Source organism: Triticum aestivum, chromosome 5A (assembly GCF_018294505.1).
Source record: "Triticum aestivum cultivar Chinese Spring chromosome 5A, IWGSC CS RefSeq v2.1, whole genome shotgun sequence".
Lineage (NCBI taxonomy): Eukaryota > Viridiplantae > Streptophyta > Magnoliopsida > Poales > Poaceae > Triticum > Triticum aestivum.
The window spans coordinates 188,732,766-188,755,142 of record NC_057806.1 but is presented as its reverse complement, the minus strand read 5'-3'; positions in this window follow the sequence as shown (position 1 = coordinate 188,755,142).

The window sequence follows — 22,377 nt, the reverse complement described above, 5'->3', positions numbered from 1 at the left end:
AATTGTAAGCCAACTATGTATCTCTTTCCCCTATGTATTACATGGGTTGTGTGAAGATTACCTCACTTGCGACATTGCTTTCAATGCGGTTATACCTCTAAGTCGTGCTTTGACACGTGGGAGATATAGCTGCATCGAGGGCGTTACAAGTTGGTATCAGAGCCTTCCCCGACCTTAGGAGCCCCCTGCTTGATCGAATCGCTGGCATTATTGAGTGTAGAAATGTTTTGTGTCATTTAGGATTATATATATCGGAGAGTTAGGAATTCTTTTTACTCCCCAGTCCCTTCATCGCTCCGGTAAGGCATCCTGACGTAGAGTTTTGACTCTTCTCTTCTCAAATTTCACTAAAAAAAAATTCGGATCGCGCGGGTATCTTGGAAACGTTCCGATGGTTTTGTGACGAGAACGTTGTTCTTTGTGCCTCCTGACATTTAGGGGTTGTGGCAGTGTCCCGGGGAGTTGAGCTCTGAGGTGTTGTCGTCACAATTATATCGTTGCAGTTCTGGAATACGTGAGTTTAGTTTCTCCGACATCGAAAATCTCTTTTATGCAGTTGTTGGTGAGATAACCTCGACGCCACCCAGTACTGGGCGGGAGTTCGGGAGTATTGCCATAACTCGTATAACGGATGCTTTTCGAAGGTTGAGGTAAACGATTTATGAAGGTTTCTTGGATATGTGTTGAAGGATGGATACAGCTGGATGTAGGAGTTGCTAGTTTTGGGTGAGATATTATGCTTCCCCTGTATCCCCAACACCTGATTGCATAACTGGAAAATTTCGGGAGTTTATATGTGGGAATTCAAGTAGCTCTTAGGATATCTTTCCGGCAGATGTATTATATGAAATTGGGGTTCGACGTCTAGTGGTCCGCCTATTCACGGTTGGTTTTAAAGTGGTCTCGTTGTGTCTTAAAGAGTCCTTGGCTATGCCGACTCGGGGACGCTTCGTATGTCATCTGCACTGCCTTGTACATGATGGTGCTGTACGATCGAGCCCGTGTAGGCCCCACCACGAAAACATCAGACGAAATCTCTATCATATGTTTGTTCCGGCTTATTCTGCAAGCCAATACTTTGTTTAGTTTTGAGTTGTGGTATTCGAGTTGCTTCAATGTCAAGTGTTGATTCCATACCTTCCCCAAGCGGTGTTCTCATATTCCTATGTGAATACTAATCCCTCATGATAATCGAGATTGTCATGTCAATCCTTTTCAACCGGCGTGTTTTCTCTTCAAGTGGTTCCGATCATTTCAACATCAGCAAGATCAATTATCAGCTCTTCTCAACGGTGTTTGTTTCATCCGTCTCCAAGTTGCCTTTGTTTTTCCCACCCTCGCACCCTTGTGTCTTCAAGGACTCAGATTTCTTAATCAAGTATCATTTTATTCATGTGAAGTATCTCCTTTCTTTTCCTTCATGTTCTTACCCAGTGATTCTCATGAAGATTCTAACGGAGCTTCAAGTTATCATTATTCGTTCTTTTTCTTCTCCGGTGGTTTCAATTCAAGCTTTGTGGAGTATATCCTTTCCTCATTTCAATGTCTTTTCCATGCCGGTGCACCTCATAATCTTTCACCGCTCGCTATTCTATTGTTCCAGAGTGCTCAAGATATCTCGAAGATTCATGTTTCCACTCTTAATCTGTTCAAGCGATTTTGAGGATGTTATCTCATTCAAGCCATTTAATTCAACCGGTGCATTCTCCTTTTCAAGTAATCTTTTCAACGGTGTTTCTTTTGAGTGGGCCATAACCCACAGGTCTATTCTCAGGATCTTACCTGACTCTTCTTAGTTCCCGGAGCTACGCTCAAAATTCATCTTAAAGTTTGACGTAAGTATGAGTTATCATCAGTCAAATGCCTTCTCCTAGATCTTTCACAATTATTTTCATTGTTGGATCAACCTTTGTATTCTTCATTCCGGAGTGCCTCTACAATTATTGTTGGTGTTTCTCATCGTCATTCTTAGATTTTGAAGACCGAAGAAGAGTTTCTCTCAAATCTTGCTCCATTCTCTTCAAGATTCGTGATTCTAGCTTGTTGCCATCCTCTCATAATTATTTTGATCGTGAGAATTCTTTCACCCATCCGGAGCATTTTATGAGTTGTTTTCCATTTCTTTCCGCCGAAGGCCATCTTTTCAAATATTATGTATTTCAGCTGGCAGCTCACATTCTCCAAATCTAACCGGTGCATCATTCAAGTATATTCTCTAATCAGATCGTAATCTCTTCGTTCTCATGGATCTAAATTCTCTCAAGCATCTTCGTTCATTTGCTAATTCTTACAGGTGATTCATTCCTTTATTTCATTCGTTTTTCAATTCTTACGGTGGTTCGTGCAAGAGTTCTCATCATTCGTTATCATATCAATTCATTCGTTCTTTCCAATCCTACCAGTGGATCATTGAAGGCCTCTTCAAGTTTGCGCTATATCTCTTTTAATCCTTTCTACGAGAATAAGTAGTATGCCAAATCCGCTGCTTGTCATCAATTTAAATTGGTGAAGGATAAGCATAATATAATTCTTATTCTTGTTTCATCGAGTAAATTCAATTCCTTATTCCGAGGTGGTTCATCATACATATTATTGGTTTCAAGTGCTCATCTTTCTTTCCCGGAGTTCCAAGCTCTCTCAATATTCTCGTCATGGAGATCCATCTAATCTTTGCAAGGCTTCAATCTTATTCTTTTCGTCCTTCCTTTTCGTTTGGTCATCCTTTTGATTACCGGAGTTTCTTCACGGAGGTTCTATGTCAGGACCCCGACTCAATGCCACATCGATCTAGCATGTAACACCTCATATCACTTTGCGGCCTCACGCACGGTATTCCCACGGGTGTCGCCTTACCTTTCCCCGGGACCGTTTGCGCTTTTTGGCTCACGTATATGATGATGTCGCTAGCATCCATATGATAAAGAGCCCGGGCTGACATGACTAGTCGTAAACCCAAAGTGGCACAGACTTACAGGGACATGCATCCATGACCCAGCATCGAACGTGTCGGTCATCAGCAAGTGGGTCCGGGCTGTAGCACTGGGCTAGCAGGACTCCGGTGAACTGGGCTGTAGCAGGCTAACAGGACTCCGGTATTCATCGCGTGACATTTCCCCGAAGGGACAGACACAGGAACGAAGAAGGACACATGCCGGCCAGCCTAAGTGTTCCGGAGCAGTAGCAAGCTACCATGGCTCGGTGGAAACACTAGGAGACATTTTTCGGTAAGAAAGGCTACTAAGAATAAACAACTAGGTTGTCAGATCCCGCACATACCAAGCATTTCAATAAGATACACACAATATGCTCGATATGTGCAAATACAACATGGCATCACGACATGACTCTACGACTCAAGTAATTTATTCATTAGGCTCCGAGGAGCGAGATATTACAAACAGGGGTCTCACGACCCAACATTCAGAGCATACAAATCAAAGCACAAGCGGAAGCTATCATGTCTGAGTACAGACATCTATAAATGAAAAAGGCTGAGAAGCCTGACTATCTACCAAATCCTGCCGGGGGCAGAAGATCGTAGCTGAGGTAGCAAGCTAAACGTCGAAGACCATACGGAACTACTAGCGAGACCGAGGTCTCTCTGCAAAAACATAAATTAAGCAACGTGAGTACAAATGTACCCAGCAAGACTTACATCAGAACTAACTACATATGCATCATTATCAACAAAGGGATGGTGGGGTTTAACTGCAGCAAGCCAGCTTTGGCTCGGTGGCTATCCTGAACTACGACTGCAAGTAACTCTTTTGAGGTGGCGCACACGAGTCCACATATTCACCATATCAATACACCACTATGGATTCACTCCCGTCTCCCTACGAGAGCGCCATCCATAGCACCCACGCTTATCTTGTGTATTTTAGAGTATCCACTTTCACTTGTCTATGAACTGATATAAGCAACCCAGAAGTCCTTTTCCGCGGACACGACTATTCGAATAGATGATGTTAACCCTGCAGGGGTGTACTTCTTCACACACGCTCTCACCACTTACCGCCGTTTACACGACATGTACTCGGCAACCTTCAAGCGGAAGCCCAACGTGGGTGTCGGCCACGGCCTGCCTAAACACTCAAGTCTCTAGTCCAGGTTTATCGCCTATTCGGGTTCCATCCATGAGGAGATCCGGCCGGAGTTTCGCTCACAGCCCCAAACGATGTGAACAAGGTTCCGTGACACCAAACGGGCGCCCGGTATACCCGGCCACGTGCCTACCGCATCACAGCCCACCCCTCCGGTCGGCGCTGCGCACGGCCTCCAGCATACTACAAACACCAGAAACTACTTGCAACTCCTGGACAGAGGACAAGGGTGATTAAGAAGCCGAGAGGGTCCATTGGTTTCGGGCCCAATGCATGGTAGTAGCTGAATCATGGATCACAAACACAGAACTCAGTTCCTGAGGACGGCTGCAATGAGACAACCCACCATGTACTCCTACATGGCCTCTCACCGCTACCTTTACCAAATCGTGTTCACACACTTAGCTCACACACAGTAGGACATGTTCACACACCTCTGATTTATCCCCGATGAATCAGACCTGACTCAACTCTAAGCAGTAGCAGGCATGACAAACAAGCATGAATGAGTAGGCACAACAGGGCTCAAACAACTCCTACTCATGCTAGTGGGTTTCATCTATTTACTGTGGCAATGACAGGTCATGCAAAGGATAAAGGGGTTCAGCTACCGCAGCAAGTAAAAGATGAATCAGTGTTGTCCTAATGCAGTAAAAGAGAGCAGGAGCAAGAGAGTGGGATTTTATCAGAATGAACAAGGGGGTTTTGCTTGCCTGGCACTTCTGAAGATAACATTGAGTCTTCATCAGTGTCAATGATCACATCATCGGTATCACGTCTATCGAGAGGGGACAAATACCAGCAACACAGAAGGGAACACAATCAATGCAATGCACAATATGATGCATGATCATGACATGGCAAAATGAATGTGTTTTGGGCTAATGCAACTAGCAACAAATTAAATGAAGTTGGTTTGAATACAAGATTCAAATTCAAACTCCATATGTGATTATTCAAATGCCATTTAATTGATTTGTGCTAAACAGCAGCTATAAGTTGTTCTAACATGCATGAAAATGGTACAGATGGTTTCCTTGAATTTTTCTGATAATTTTTCATATATAAATTATTTAATTTGGAGTTACGGTTGAATTTCTATGATTTTTAGAAGTTTTTACAAATTTCTGGAATTTCCTGAATATTTATAAAATGAACTAAATTCCAGAAAAGGAATATTGCGTCAGCATGGCGTAAGGCTGAGGTCAGCAGGTCAACTGGGTCGCCCAGAGTCAAACCTGACGTGTGGGGGCCACACGTCAGTGACACAGGTTAGACAGGGGGGGTTAGTTTAGTTTAATTAAAGATTAGGGGCACTAGGGCCCACATGTCAGTGTCAGGGGGTTAGATTAGGTGGTGATTAGCTTAAACTAATCACCTGATGTCGGGGGCCCACCTGTCATAGACCCAGGGGAGGTCAAACCCCTGGTCAAACGACTCAATCCCGCCGGCGTTGAGTCGCCGGCGAGGCCGAGGCGGCGGAGGCCTTCGGGTTTCTTGCTCCGGCGACCAAATGGCCGGCGGAGGGCATCTACGGAATGCCCAGGCTCGCGCGCATCTAACAGGGCAAACGGGAGAAGCTAGGGCGGCCGTAATCCTCGCCGGCGTCGAGCTCAGCGGCTGCCGGACCTCGGGCATTGGCGAGAACGACGCTACGGTGCACAAGAGGGGAAACGGAAGGGCGCTGCGGCCTCCTGGGGTTGCGGTGAGCACGACGGTGGGCTCGGGAGCGAGCTGCGGTGGCTGTGGCCACGGCCACGCCATGGCCGGCGGCGAGAAGCTCTCGGCGGCGGTGGATAACCTAGCTACGGCGCGCGAACGACGAAACAGAGAGGGGGAAACGGACGGAGAGCTCACGTAGACCCTGTAGAGGTGGACGGCGAGCTTGAGGGAGGCCGAACGGGGGCTGATTTGACGGCGGCGATCCACGATGGCCGAGGAGGGGAACGGCGAAGCTGGCAGCATCCAGGGCTTCCGGAGGGACGTGGATCGGTGGGGAGGAAGAGGGGGTCGAGGCGGAGCCTTTGAGCGCATCGGCGAGGCTAGGGGGTGGCGGTGGCCGCAAGGGAGCTCGTTGGTGGCGGAGGCTCCGTTCGGGCGAGTGAGGGAGAGAGGAAGCAGAGGAGGGGGGGGGAGAGTTCGGGAGAGTGAGGGAGTTCCAGGGGGGTGGCGTGGCACGCATGGAGGCGTCCGGGGTGTCGAGGTGGAGCGCCAAGCAGGAGGTGGCCGGGGCGTGCGCCGGTGTGCGTCGGCCACACGCCTGTGCCTACTGGCGCGAGGAGGAAGGCGACAGGGGGGGGGGGAAGTGTAGATGGGCTGGGCCGTGCTGCTGGGCCAGGTGGGCTACCAGGTGAGTGCCAGGTAGTCCTTCTCTCTCTTTCTATTTCTGTTTTTATTTATCTATTTTGTTCTGTGTTGTTTTAGTTTAGTAAAATACTAAACCATTTTATAAAATCCTGAAAATAGTTATGTGGCTAGAGTTAAAATATACCAAACCACATAAAATGTTCCAGTAATTATTGGACATATATTATTTATATATAATATATATATCCAATGCAAATAGCTATTTATTTAATTCAAAAGCCCAAAATAATTAACTCTGAGATACCAAAAATATTGTTTTGAGTTTTACCTCTTTGCAATATTTTCAGAGACTAAGAGGAACATTTTCTTGGACTTCTTTGAGGAGATTTTAATGTTGATCATTTTTAGAAGGTTTCTGAGGCTTTGAAAATTCCCCAATTCAAATTTCATTTGAATTTAAACATGATGCACACATGAGGGTCTAGCCTGGTGCATAACAGGACCAGGGATGTGACAACTCACCCCCACTAAACAAAAATCTCGTCCCGAGATTCAAGCGTAGGGTAAGGTGAAGGGGGAAAGCAAACTAGCACAATCTTCATGATCCAGATGTCCTTCTCGAGGATGCTAATTCAGTGCTCCGATTGATCTTGACGTCTTTGCTCTTGAGATCTTCACTCGACACAACAACAGAAAGAAGGGGGAAACCCTATAGAATTTATTCGTCTTTGAAGATCGAGCAACTCAAGATCAGTTCATGGAGAGACGTAGGAACAACTCTTGAGTTGAGACACGAAGCATACATCTAAGGAAAAGGAGTGAGACAGATGACGAGGGCTCACTAGGTAGACAACAATTTCACACCTAAGAGGGTGGTGAACGGTTGTCAACGTGGCGAGGAGTTAAGTTGACATGACACCATAATGATGCACCTTAGGGAAGGTGACTCGAAGATATATCCCCTTAAGTGGCAAAAAGAATGACCTTTGATTCAGAGATCATTGAAACTCTTAAAACCAGCCTAAGGCAATTCTCGAGCGATCGTTTGGCAGGGGTCGGTAGAATGGCATACTCGGACTTGGATGATGTGGATTACCTTGTTGAAAACAACGTAATGGATGAATTTGCTTACCACCGGAAATGGAAGAGACCCATGGTGGAATGGCACATTGGTGGTGCAAGCTGGGAACAAAATGCAAATGCTGGGAATGATTCTGGTAACTAGGGAAGAACCCAACAATAGAGAGTGAATTCACTGTTTGAGAAGTTATAGCATAACCGAGGAAACTGAGAGCAAACCCAGTTAGTGCCGATGATAACACGTAGCGCTTGTGCATGCTCTCAAGAACTTGAGCATTCCCATAATCATCAAGATTTTACCAATATCCGTGTCAAGGGTCCTGGCAACACAACTTGCTACCATGATGAATGATGATGGATGATGCAGATGCAAAGGAAGATAACACTTTCTCAGATTTCACCCTTGGCGGGGCCAATGAAATAAAATCTGGATGGTCGACCGAGAGACATTTAGCACTCCGCTGCTAATGTTCTCCTTGATGTGCTAGTGTAACCCATTCATAGAAATGGTCTGATATCTGGAACATCAAGTAAAGGTCGGACTTCGGAAACACAAAAATCCATAGGGGCAACTAGGGAGTAAATCCTGCGAAATCCCTATGGGGAGGTGGCCAACTTCCTCAAATCAAGATATTATAATAACAGGTCTTCCGGCTGGATGTGTTGGCCACGACATCCACTTTACTGGTTTCCGAGGGACCGATATTATAGTTCTTGGAAAATGTTCCAAACCATCATATCTGCCTGAGATTCAGATCTGGTTGGTGTCAGAATATCCCAGACTCATCAAGTCTAGAAAGAAAAATGAAAGTTTACAACACAAATCGACGAGATGACGTTGCGAGATTCTCGGGGAATGAACTACGATAGTAAGCTCCAAAACATGAGCTGGTTCTGCTACAAACATGTGAACACGTTGTCCAAGACAAGCATGACCACATAGTAGTCTTATAATAAAACACTACTGAGTTCAGGAGGGGGAACCATCAACGAGGGTATCGAAGTCCTTACATAAGTCCGGATTAGCTCTTATGAAGGAACTCCTTCTCCTTGAACAAATCAATCAGTGGCTTGGTGTGCTAGGGACACATATAGAATGGAGGTTGCAAGTCTCCGAACCACAGAATACTTCGCACGTATGCATGACTGATTTGGGATGATTCCAAAGGAAACAACATTGACTTTCTCGAATCCATGGTGGCAACTTGCATCAAATGCACATGAATAAGAGGAAGTCACTCCTTTCATCAAACAAGTACTTCATGAGCTAGCATGAAGAAAATGCTTTCAAAATTTTCCAACACTAGCTTAATGTTCAGCAAAATTATGGAGAAGACAAGGATGTTGTCGATGGGCTCAACAACAATTCATCGGAATTTCCATATCACTGGACCTCCACCATCATGCGAACACGGTGATAGCATTGGTCAGACCAAAGATGTAATGGTGTATGCTCGAGGGATCAACCACGAGTAAGACAACATTACGAGCATCGTTGGTACTGATTTGATTTGACGATAGCCCACACTCAAATCAAAGGATTGATAAGACAATAGGTCCAGCAACTGATCATAGGGACCAATCGATGAAGATATCATCTTTCTTCAACACACACTACACAAGAATATCCCTTTGGAACGAACTAAGGCAGGCAAGCTTTTATCTTCCAACTCTCCAAGTTGTTGTCTAGCTTAACCAACCAGCTCAGGGATATCTAACACCGATTCTTGGAGAGAAGGTGGTTCACAAGAAGCCAACTTGATCACGAGCTCAACATAGCGGTCAGGTGACAACCTGGTAATACTTCCGAGAAGATCTTCGGAAAATCACGAACCACCGGTATGTTACTAAGCTCGAGAACAATCTTGCTTTCCAGGGCAAGACGATATGATCAAATAAGCAAGGATTGGCACTATCCTAACTCACTGATCGGAGAGTGCACCAGAAATAAGGACTAGGTAGCACAATCAACCTTAGGGTGATGATTCAATAATCAACACGCTAAGAATGAAATTATTATCCTTTAACTACCAAGCAACGAGGTTGCTGGGAGTATTGATTTCACACATCGCAATTCATTTGTCGGTATTCCGGTTGCATCAACACGAGGGCCGAGGAATGACTAATGATGGTGAGAAGTATCACTACGTCAAAATTCATGAGAGTTGGTGCAGTTCTCATGACAATTCTGACATAAAGGGGGTAATACTCCAAGGTAGAACAGAACCAAAAGCTGGATTGGCATTTTGATCTGCGGAGTACAATTGTTTTGACCCAATCCTAGATATGGATGAGGTACTGGAGTTTGTTTCTCCAAGTCATTCAGGACAGAATGGCTTGACGGACCACAAGGGTAATAGGCATCGATAAACGAACGCACGCATACTCTTGACTATCAATTGATAGACGAGGGTCAGAGGACAACTAAAGAGGGACAACTCAAAGGAACATACGATTTTCTGAGTTGTGGATGCATGGATTAGCATGTCGAACGAGTTCGACATATTTCTTCCAGACAATCCATGCGGAAAGGTAGAACTGGCAGAGTCACAATATAGCATGGGGAACTCATCGAGAGCACTCTTGTTATGATCTTTTGATCCAACAAACTACTGCCAAAAGTGGTTCATAGTATTTGGAAGAAGGAAATACCACGGACCTCGAGGACTAATGCAAAGGTTACTAATAACCTAAAGGAACGAGCAAACACTATCAACATGAGTAAGTAGAGTGAATCTCGGGTTCAAGAACCCAGAAATAGAATGCCTGCTAACTAAATGGCATCACGGGATGCTTTCGATAATGACGGCCAGAATCACCACACTGGGAACACAGATCATGGCTAGACCACTAGATGATCCCCTAAGCACTTAGGGTCATAATAATAATTCCAACATATATGTCGAGGCAATAATTACCTCAACACACCGATTAGTGTGGTTAATCTGGCCCAAAGGAACATCGAAGCGGGAGGAAGGAATTTGCAAATTGCTTCAAACTATTTAGAAACCTGGGATGACTCGGACAGCATAACGGCTGTAAATGCTCAGAAAAGACTTGAGATATTCACAAAAATTGTGGCATAACCACTCAGAAGCACAATATCAAGGTCTCGAGATCAATAATTAACATATAGAGGTAGAAACTGAACCGAGGCTTAATCCAACAATCTTATAAGTCTACTGATTAGTAACACGTGATCCTAATAGAAAGAAGAGATAGCCTAGTTCTTAATCCCCGTAGAAGAGAAGATGATGACTCAGATCAGAAGGCCATGAGATATAAGGAGTAAAAAGAGCCTTACATTCCATCCCACAATCAATTCCCTCATATAACTAAAGAATTTCTAGACTCAACTTCGACCAGTTTGGCTTGGTAATCCTACAGGCAGTCAAGCTCTGATACCAACACTGTCAGGACCCCGACTCAATGCCACATCGATCTAGCATGTAACACCTCATATCACTTTGCGGCCTCACGCACGGTATTCCCACGGGTGTCGCCTTACTTTTCCCCGGGACCGTTTGCGCTTTTTGGCTCACGTATATGATGATGTCGCTAGCATCCATATGATAAAGAGCCCGGGCTGACATGACTAGTCATAAACCCATAGTGGCACAGACTTACAGGGACAGGCATCCATGACCCAGCATCGAACGTGTCGGTCATCAGCAAGTGGGTCCGGGCTGTAGCACTGGGCTAGCAGGACTCCGGTGAACCGGGCTGTAGCAGGCTAACAGGACTCCGGTATTCATCGCGTGACATTTCCCCGAAGGGACAGACACAGGAACGAAGAAGGACACATGCCGGCCAGCCTAAGTGTTCCGGAGCAGTAGCAAGTTACCATGGCTCGGTGGAAACACTAGGAGACATTTCCCGGTAAGAGAGGCTACTAAGAATAAACAACTAGGTTGTCAGATCCCACACATACCAAGCATTTCAATAACATACACACAATATGCTCGATATGTGCAAATACAACATGGCATCACGACATGACTCTACGACTCAAGTAATTTATTCATTAGGCTCCGAGGAGCGAGATATTACAAACAGGGGTCTCACGACCCAACATTCAGAGCATACAAATCAAAGCACAAGCGGAAGCTATCATGTCTGAGTACAGACATCTATAAATGAAAAAGGCTGAGAAGCCTGACTATCTACCAAATCCTGCCGAGGGCACAAGATCGTAGCTGAGGTAGCAAGCTAAACGTCGAAGACCATACGGAACTACTAGCGAGACTGAGGTCTCTCTGCAAAAACATAAATTAAGCAACGTGAGTACAAATGTACCCAGCAAGACTTACATCAGAACTAACTACATATGCATCATTATCAACAAAGGGATGGTGGGGTTTAACTGCAGCAAGCCAGCTTTGACTCGGTGGCTATCCTGAACTACGACTGCAAGTAACTCTTTTGAGGTGGCGCACACGAGTCCACATATTCACCATATCAATACACCACTATGGATTCACTCCCGTCTCCCTACGAGAGCGCCATCCATAGCACCCACGCTTATCTTGTGTATTTTAGAGTATCCACTTTCACTTGTCTATGAACTGATATAAGCAACCTAGAAGTCCTTTTCCGCGGACACGGCTATTCGAATAGATGATGTTAACCCTGCAGGGGTGTACTTCTTCACACACGCTCTCACCACTTACCGCCGTTTACACGACATGTACTCGGCAACCTTCAAGCGGAAGCCCAACGTGGGTGTCGGCCACGGCCTGCCTAAACACTCAAGTCTCTAGTCCAAGTTTATCGCCTATTCGGGTTCCATCCATGAGGAGATCCGGCCGGAGTTTCGCTCACAGCCCCAAACGATGTGAACAAGGTTCCGTGACACCAAACGGGCGCCCGGTATACCCGGCCACGTGCCTACCGCATCACAGCCCACCCCTCCGGTCGGCGCTGCGCACGGCCTCCAGCATACTACAAACACCAGAAACTACTTGCAACTCCTGGACAGAGGACAAGGGTGATTAAGAAGCCGAGAGGGTCCATTGGTTTCGGGCCCAATGCATGGTAGTAGCTGAATCATGGATCACAAACACAGAACTCAGTTCCTGAGGACGGCTGCAATGAGACAACCCACCATGTACTCCTACATGGCCTCTCACCGCTACCTTTACCAAATCGTGTTCACACACTTAGCTCACACACAGTAGGACATGTTCACACGCCTCTGATTTATCCCCGATGAATCAGACCTGACTCAACTCTAAGCAGTAGCAGGCATGACAAAAAAGCATGAATGAGTAGGCACAACAGGGCTCAAACAACTCCTACTCATGCTAGTGGGTTTCATCTATTTACTGTGGCAATGACAGGTCATGCAAAGGATAAACGGGTTCAGCTCCGCAGCAAGTAACAGATGAATCGGTGTTGTCCTAATGCAGTAAAAGAGAGCAGGAGCGAGAGAGTGGGATTTTATCGGAATGAACAAGGGGGTTTTGCTTGCCTGGCACTTCTGAAGATAACATTGAGTCTTCATCAGTGTCAACGATCACATCATCGGTATCACGTCTATCGAGAGGGGACAAATACCGGCAACACAGAAGGGAACACAGTCAATGCAATGCACAATATGATGCATGATCATGACATGGCAAAATGAATGTGTTTTGGGCTAATGCAACTAGCAACAGATTAAATGAAGTTGGTTTGAATACAAGATTCAAATTCAAACTCCATATGTGATTATTCAAATGCCATTTAATTGATTTGTGCTAAACAGCAGCTATAAGTTGTTCTAACATGCATGAAAATGGTACAGATGGTTTCCTTGAATTTTTCTGATAATTTTTCATATATAAATTATTTAATTTGGAGTTACGGTTGAATTTCTATGATTTTTAGAAGTTTTTACAAATTTCTGGAATTTCCTGAATATTTATAAAATGAACTAAATTCCAGAAAAGGAATATTGCGTCAGCATGGCGTAAGGCTGAGGTCAGCAGGTCAACTGGGTCGCCCAGAGTCAAACCTGACGTGTGGGGGCCACACGTCAGTGACACAGGTTAGACAGGGGGTGTTAGTTTAGTTTAATTAAAGATTAGGGGCACTAGGGCCCACATGTCAGTGTCAGGGGGTTAGATTAGGTGGTGATTAGCTTAAACTAATCACCTGATGGCGGGGGCCCACCTGTCATAGACCCAGGGGAGGTCAAACCCCTGGTCAAACGACTCAATCCCGCCGGCGTTGAGTCGCCGGCGAGGCCGAGGCGGCGGAGGCCTTCGGGTTTCTTGCTCCGGCGACCAAATGGCCGGCGGAGGGCATCTACGGAATGCCCAGGCTCGCGCGCATCTAACAGGGCAAACGGGAGAAGCTAGGGCGGCCGTAATCCTCGCCGGCGTCGAGCTCAGCGGCTGCCGGACCTCGGGCGTTGGCGGGAACGGCGCTACGGTGCACAAGAGGGGAAACGGAAGGGCGCTGCGGCCTCCTGGGGTTGCGGTGAGCATGACGGTGGGCTCGGGAGCGAGCTGCGGTGGCTGTGGCCACGGCCACGCCATGGCCGGCGGCGAGAAGCTCTCGGCCGCGGTGGATAACCTAGCTACGGCGCGCGAACGACGAAACAGAGAGGGGGAAACCGACGGAGAGCTCACGTAGACCCTGTAGAGGTGGACGGCGAGCTTGAGGGAGGCCGGACGGGGCGGATTTGACGGCGGCGATCCGCGGTGGCCGAGGAGGGGAACAGCGAAGCTGGCAGCATCCAGGGCTTCCGGAGGGCCGTGGATCAGTGAGGAGGAAGAGGGGGTCGAGGCGGAGCCTTTGAGCGCATCGGCGAGGCTAGGGGGTGGCGGTGGCCGCGAGGGAGCTCGTCGGTGGCGGCGGCTCCGTTCGGGCGAGTGAGGGAGAGAGGAAGCAGAGGAGGGGGGGAGAGTTCGGGAGAGTGAGGGAGTTCCAGGGGGGTGGTGTGGCACGCATGGAGGCGTCCGGGGTGTCGAGGTGGAGCGGCAAGCAGGAGGTGGCCGGGGCGTGCGCCGGCGTGCGTCGGCCACGCGCCTGTGCCTACTGGCGCGAGGAGGAAGGCGACAGGGGGGGGGGGAAGTGGAGATGGGCTGGGCCGTGCTGCTGGGCCAGGTGGGCTACCAGGTGAGCGCGAGGTAGTCCTTCTCTCTCTTTCTATTTCTGTTTTTATTTATCTATTTTGTTCTGTGTTGTTTTAGTTTAGTAAAATACTAAACCATTTTATAAAATCCTGAAAATAGTTATGCGGCTAGAGTTAAAATATACCAAACCACATAAAATGTTCCAGTAATTATTGGACATATATTATTTATATATAATATATATATCCAATGCAAATAGCTATTTATTTAATTCAAAAGCCCAAAATAATTAACTCTGAGATACCAAAAATATTGTTTTGAGTTTTACCTCTTTGCAATATTTTCAGAGACTAAGAGGAACATTTTCTTGGACTTCTTTGAGGAGATTTTAATGTTGATCATTTTTAGAAGGTTTCTGAGGCTTTGAAAATTCCCCAATTCAAATTTCATTTGAATTTAAACATGATGCACACATGAGGGTCTAGCCTGGTGCATAACAGGACCAGGGATGTGACATTCTACATGTTGGTTCATCAATGATTTAATTCCTTCTCGAAGTGTTCATCAAGATTCTTTTCAGAGGAGCTAAAGTTTTCTTCATTTTGCAATCCGGAGTGCAATTCTTTCTATCGTATCTTTGGAGGTGGTATTATGTCATTCTTGATAATTTGAGATCATGTTTCATGATTCACATGTTGTTAGGAATGAGGTATTTTAAATCCATCAATCTCTTCTTTGGGTTATCTTGGGTTATAGTTCACCTAAAGCCTTCCCGAAGGTTTGTTTCTATCTATGGTGCTCATAAATGACCCAAGTTCTTCATTATCCTCCCGGTGAAATAGCTTTTCGTCTCCTTGTAATATCAATCCAATCAATTTTTTTTGGTGAGTGGCAAGTTGTCACCTCATAATTTTGAGATGTCCTCTATAAGACCATATCATTCTTATTCTTTTCGTTGTTGGTTTTCCAACAACTCCGTCCTAGCTTTTGTTGTAAGCGTGCTCTCCCAAGATCTTGTTTCCCTTCCTTCATTCCATGCTATTCTTACGTTTGTTCCGGAGGCATTGTGATGTTGCTATCTTCAACTAATCTTCTTGTCTCGTCAGGTTCGTGTTTGATTCGTGCTTATCCTTTTAACCGGAGCATTGTGTCCTCTGCTCAAGTCCTTTTCATCCTATCAAGTCTGCATCCCTTCTCAACCGAAGTGCTACCCGAATCGGTTCTTTCTTTTCCTCTTTCCTAACGGAGTGTTTTCAACTTTGTTCTTCTCCGTTGTTTTATTTCTTTCAATTTGTTCAATCTTCTCAAGGTTCTTTGGTCTCACTCATTCGTCAAAGAAGCAACTTAGTTTAACCACATCTCCTCCTCTTCCTCTTCCTTTTCCCTCCAGTGCCATTCTTGATCTCGGGACGAGATCCTCTCGTAGTGGTGGAGTGTTGTAATGCCCCGAGACCGATGTGCCAGGTGTCCTCCAGTTATTCGCTGTTGTTGCCTTGTCATTGCTTGCGTGTCATGCATGTCATACCATGTCATCATGTGCATTTCATTTGCATACATGTTTGTCTCATGCATCCGAGCATTTTCCCCGTTGTCCGTTTTGCATTCCGGCGCTCCTATGTCACCCGGTGCCCCTTTCTACCTCTTTTCGTGTGCGGGCGTTAAACGTTTTCGGATTGGACCGAGACTTATCATGCGGCATTGGTTTACTACCGGTAGACCGCCTGTCAAGTTTCGTGCCATTTGGACTTCGTTTGATACTCCAACGGTTAACCGAGGGACCGAAAAAGCCTCGTGTGTCCCAACACCTTTCCAAAGTGGCCCAAAACCCACCTAAACCCCATCCATCCTCTCGGTCGTTCGATCGCGATCACGTGGCCGCAAACCGCACCTCATTTGGACTCTCCTAGCTCCCTCTGCGTATAAATATGTGGCTCCCTCCGAAATTCGCGGTGCAAACCCTAACCTCCTCCTCCTCGCGCCGCCGGACATGTCCGTGCCGAGCCGGACATGTCGGCCTCCGCACCCCTCGTCCATTAGATTGCGCCACTTGTCCTCGGCCGCCGTCCCCGCGCCGCCGGCCCGCGGAGCCCATCGCGGCCCCGCCGGGGCCCGGGGCTACGCGCCGCCGCCCGAGCATCGCCGCCGCTTACCCGCCGCCGCCTTCGCACAGCGCCGCCGCCCGCCGCTCCGGCAACTGCCCGCCGCCGCTCCCCGCAGCGCTCCGGCCGCCATCTCGCCCCGCCTCCTCCGCTGCATCGCCGCCTCCTCCACAACCGGCCACCGCCACCACGTCGCGCTCTGCCGCACCGCCGCCTCCCGCTGTCTCCCGTGCGCCGCCATGCCATGGCCGCCGGCGACCTCGCCCATCTCTAGCGAGCTGCTGAGCTCCGGCGACCACGCCCGCCATGGCGCCCGAGCCCACGCCGCTCGTTCCCGCACTGCTGACCTCCGGATCCAGTGCCCCAACCACTCTGGCCTCCTTCCTTCTTCGTCTCAGCCTGGATCTCCGGCGAACTTCTTCTCCGGTGAACCTCGTGGTCCGCACACCGAAACCCTAGATCTGAGCAGGTTGACTCTGTTTTCTCTCTAAGTCCTTTTTCCTGGTAATTTTTAGCATTTTTCCGCATGTCATAACTCTCTCATTGTAGATCCGATTTGTGCGTGTAGCATATCAAAATGTTCACCTGGATGAGTACATCATTTCATCTCATTGCATCATTCTCATTTGAGCTCATCTTGATGCCTGGAATGCTGCTGAAAGAGGGCTATGTGATGAATTTGTCATTTTTGCCATGATTTATGTGTGCATGCTATGACCCTGAGCTCTACATGTGTTTTGTTATATGCCATGCCATCTTTACAGTGGTGCTTGTCATGTATTTTTGTGATTATTGTGGTGACTAGCACAAGCTTGCAAAGTAGCGTAATCGGTAATGCTGATTTCAGGGACTTAGAATTTCACCACGTCCTTGTCCTGTTTTTGTCTTTATGCCATATGTTCATGTTGTTTACTAATGATCCGTGCCTCTTTTGTGGATGATCAGTAAGGATGTTTTGTTAAAATTGTGGTGCTCTATCCATCCATGTCTTTGTTCGAATTTATGGAGCAACCTAGCTTGAATCAATCGAGCTCTACTTTTGCTATAAAGTGAATCCTGGCAGATTGTTGACATGTTTAGCGATTTTGCCGAGGATGTTGCTATTGATCCATGCATGCTATGTTGTTCTTGCCATGTCTAGCTTCTATTCCATGGCTTATTGATGGGTGTATGCTTAGTTTGTCATGCCATGCTTTGTAGTGAGTGCATCGAGCTCGTAAACATGCCTACTTGTTATCTGTTTTGCATGCTTCAGTTTTTCACTAAGTCTGAATCTATTTATGTTTTTGCCACGTTCACATGCTTGCAATTGTATTTTCTGATCCCTTTTGACTCAAGGTCACTAAGGGACTTTTGTTAAGTGATTTGAGTAGCTTCATTCCATGCCTTGCTTTGTCATGTTAAATTACTTTAGCATGTAGTTTTCATGCCCTAAAGTGTGCTTCCTGATGATAAATTCCAGCCTTGTGTTAATCTCACTAAGTCTGAAACCTGTTATCATTTGCACTTTTACCATGCTTGTTTGAACCTGTTATTGAGTGAATTAGCCGTAGCACAGTGTTCATCTTTTATCAAGCATCATGAGTGGATCCCTGCCATGTATTTTGTTGTCATGTTAGAGTGCTGTAGGATATTTATCTTGATGCATTTTGATGGCCACTCGCTGTTTTTCCCAGACCGGTGCCATATTTGTTTTGCTTGCCATTTCCAAACCGTGCATCCGATTCCGGTGATCTTTATATCGATTTCAACCTAAATCATCTCCCCTTTCCAGTGGCACTCTTGGATTTCCAAGTTGAGGCCAGATTCATTCATTCCTTTAAACATAGCATTCGCGACTAATGGCTCGCCTGGCACCTCGGCTAAGAAAAGCCGAAGTCCATGGCAGTCCTCACGGCACTCATGCCCCGCTTTTGTGCGGGTGAGGATAGTTGGCTGGCCCGTAGGAAAAACAATGCAAGCGACACTGGCGCCCCTGAAGCCAGAAATAGCAACAACAAGTCCCGACGCAACAGACACAAGCGTCGAAACAACAATGACAACACCGTTGATAGGGCCGTCAATCCCGGATTCAGTGGCTGTAAGTCCGGTAGGCAGAAGAAGCCGTTCAAAAAAAAACAATTCGGGCTCATCTAGCCTAGAGCGCATACTAGATTCTCTATGCCAGATTCATGGAACCCCAGACAAACCACCCAATCATACCAACAGAGATTGTTGGGTTTTCAACAGGCCGGCAAGTTATATGCCGAAAGCAAGGAGAAGGGATCACAGAGCGAGGACGACGACGAGGAGCCCCGGCCACCGAACATAGGGGGACAGAAGAAAATTCCCCCTCAGGTCAAAACGGTGAACATGATATATGCTACCCACATCCCCAAGAGGCAGCGCAAGCGCGCGCTCAGGGACATCTACGCAATAGAGCAAGTCGCCCCAAAATTTAATCCATGGTCGTCCTGCCGGATCACCTTTGATCGTCGGGATCACCTAACCAGTATCCGTCATGGCGGTTCAGCCGCACTGGTCCTGGACCTAATAATTGATGGGTTCCACCTGACGCGAGTCCTAATGGACGGTGGCAGCTGCCTCAACCTGCTATATGAGGATATAATGTGCAAAATGGGCATCAATCCTTCACGGATCAAGCCCACAAAGACTACATTTAAAGTAGTCATACCAGGTGTAGAGGCCCGCTGTAGGGGCTCAATCACACTAGAGGTTGTCTTCGAATCTCCGGACAATTTCTGAAATGAGGAGTTAATATTTGATATCGTCCCTTTTCGCAGCAGCTATCATGCACTGCTCGGACTAACCGCATCTACCCGATTCAATGCGGTGCCACACTACGCTTATCTCAAGCTCAAGATGCCCGGACCACGAGGCGTCATCACAGTTAATGGAAACACTGAACGCTCCCTCCGCACTGAGGAGAACACCGCTTCCTTAGCAACAGAAGTACAGAGCGGCCTTTTCAAACAAGTCCTTAATTCGGCGGCCAATCCCCGGGACACTGTCAAGAGAGATCGGACTATTCTACAGCAGGACATCTCGGTTCGTCAAGAGCTCGACTAGCAATTCGGCCTCCATCCCAGTCCCGACCAAGTGGCGCCAATTGTACCGCGCGTACATAACTACGCACTAAAAATACCATGGGCACGGATGGAGGCATAACCAGCTTGTGATCCACAATACGGCTCGACCGCCCCAAACACACATACTTTCACTTTTTGCTTTTTTCTCCTTTTTTAGGTTTCTTTTTCACAGGCCTTCCCTGATGGCTCGACCATCGATCCTTTTTGAAGGATAAATACACCAAGACGACAGGAAGCATGGACACACTGGGGAAATTTTCAGTGGTTTCTTTAACGATCCCTCTACCTGTTTTCAGGACCCACACGCAGCTTGCCCTTGGTCAAGGCATATCAAATAGCTTCTTCTTATTGCACTACTTGTATAAATGTGCCTTTACGCACCAATGAAATTATAAGGGAAACAGTTTGCGGCCCAAATTTTAAGCCTCTAGCTTACTACCTTTTCTTCTTTTTCTTTTTCGTAACTTTATCAGATAGCACTCGTACACTCTGGTGCGTTTCAATTTGCCAGGGGCTTCATAGCACCCCACAACACAGCAACAAAAGTCCGAACACTTTTACAGTATAGTTAGGCACCCTGAATTTAGCACTATATGCATTGGCTCCGAATCATGTCTTTGGTCAATAGTTCGGTTGCCCGGCTCCTGTGCTTACTACCTTACATTTCACTGTATCGGCTAGGGTAGTAAAGGGAGAACTACTGCGATTCTGCCCTAGTTTACCCGGATGAGCACCTTAGTAGAGAAAGCTGAAAACTGACTGTCATGATGCGGCGAGAGCCGGTCATCTCTTCGGAGGTCTCAAATCCTTAGGGATTTTTCTCGCATTACGCTAGGGATTGGTACTTACCCGATCAGGTGTTCACAGCATCCTAGTTTGGACACTAGGGGCTGCGCCCATATTTATATTATCAAACTCCTACGGCTAAGTGAGGGTGCTAAAGCTCTAAACACCTCCTTCAAGGACCAAACAATTGGATCAAGAGTGTTTAGATTACATCCCGAACAGCCCCGTACTGCCTACATGGGGGCAGAAGTCGATGACTGGCCAACTCTCAGATTTCAAACAACACGGCCGCACAGGAGGAGAAATTCTTTAAAGTAACAAACATTATATTACATCACGACTTTGTTTCATCATACAAAGCAGAGACACCATGAATGTATTCATCAGAAAATAATGTCTTGTGTACATTGCGTTGCCACAATAAGAGACGCCTAGAGGACATCTGCAAAACACCGCTCGGGTGTGCGTTGCTCCTTGCCCTCTGGTGGTCCCTCGTTCGTAAGCTTGACGGCGTCCATCTTCGCCCACCACACCTTGACGCAGGCGAAGGCCATGCGCGCACCCTCAATGCAGGCGATCGCTTGACAACGTCTAGCCGAGGATAGGCATTCACCAGCCGCTTCATGAGCCCGAAGTAGTTGCTTGGCATAGCTTCAGCAGGCCACAGCCAGATTATTAAATCCTTCATGGCCAGTTCGGCCACCCTATCAGCTCGACCAACTGTTTCAGCTGATCGCTAAAGGGCACTGGATATTCTGGTGCAAAATATTGCGACCAGAACAACTTCTCCATTGAGCTCCCTTCTTTGGCTCGGAAGAACTCCGCAGCGTCAGACACACTGCGCGGCAGATCTGCAAACACCCCTAGAGAACTGCGAATCCGGGTTAGTAAGAAATACTTCTTCTTCACATACTTGCTTTGCATACTAAATACCTTACTCGCAGCGATTTTCTTAGCCTCCTGGATCTCCTGGATGGTGCCCTGGGCTTCAACCCGGGCCTCTTCCGCACTTTGATGGGCCTCAGCGAGTTCAGTCTCTCGAGCCGAAACGTCGCGCTCCAAGGATTCACATTTCTTCACTGCATCCTGGAGCTCTTGTTGGACCTCATCAAGCCTGGCCTCGTGCTTCTCTCGAGCGGATTTTTCCTTGGCAGCTTTCTCCTCGGCCGGGGCCAAGGCCTATTTAAGGACCTCGACCTCGGTCGCGGCTCCTACACATATCATGGCACTACGGTCAGTATGAATTATTTATTCTATCTGAATATACAGCCAGTCAGTACATACCTTTCTTGTCTTCTAGCTGCTTCCTCACTTGGCCGAGCTCCTCCTCGGCCCGCTCCAGTCTCTGCTTCAGTCTGGAGACTCCGGTAGTTTGTGAGGTCGTGGCCAGCAACGGCGCATGCTTGTTCGTATAAGACATATTTAGTTAGTCTCCTGCTAAAATAAATTGATCCTCTATCCGTCTTTTCTTTTTAAACACCGGACAGTGTCTCAGGGGTTACTATCTATATGGGGATTTTCTCCTTTGCGTCGCTTACCTCAAAACATGATAGCCACTGCGAAACGGGACGATGTCGAAGATTAACTCTTCGCTTCGGAAGTTATCCGGTGATCCAAATACCACTTCCAGTGTGATTGAGCATGTGCAATGACGCCTTTAATGGTGGTTTTGCTGGGTTTGATCCTCGAGGGATCGATACCCATTTTTTGCACTGTATCCTGATAGAGCAGGTTCAGGCTGCTGCCGCCGTCCATAAGGAGTCGAGTGAGGTGAAATCCGTCAATGGTGGGGTCTAGGACCAGTGCGGTGGATCTGCCATGACAGATGCTAGTGGGGTGGTCCCTGCGATCG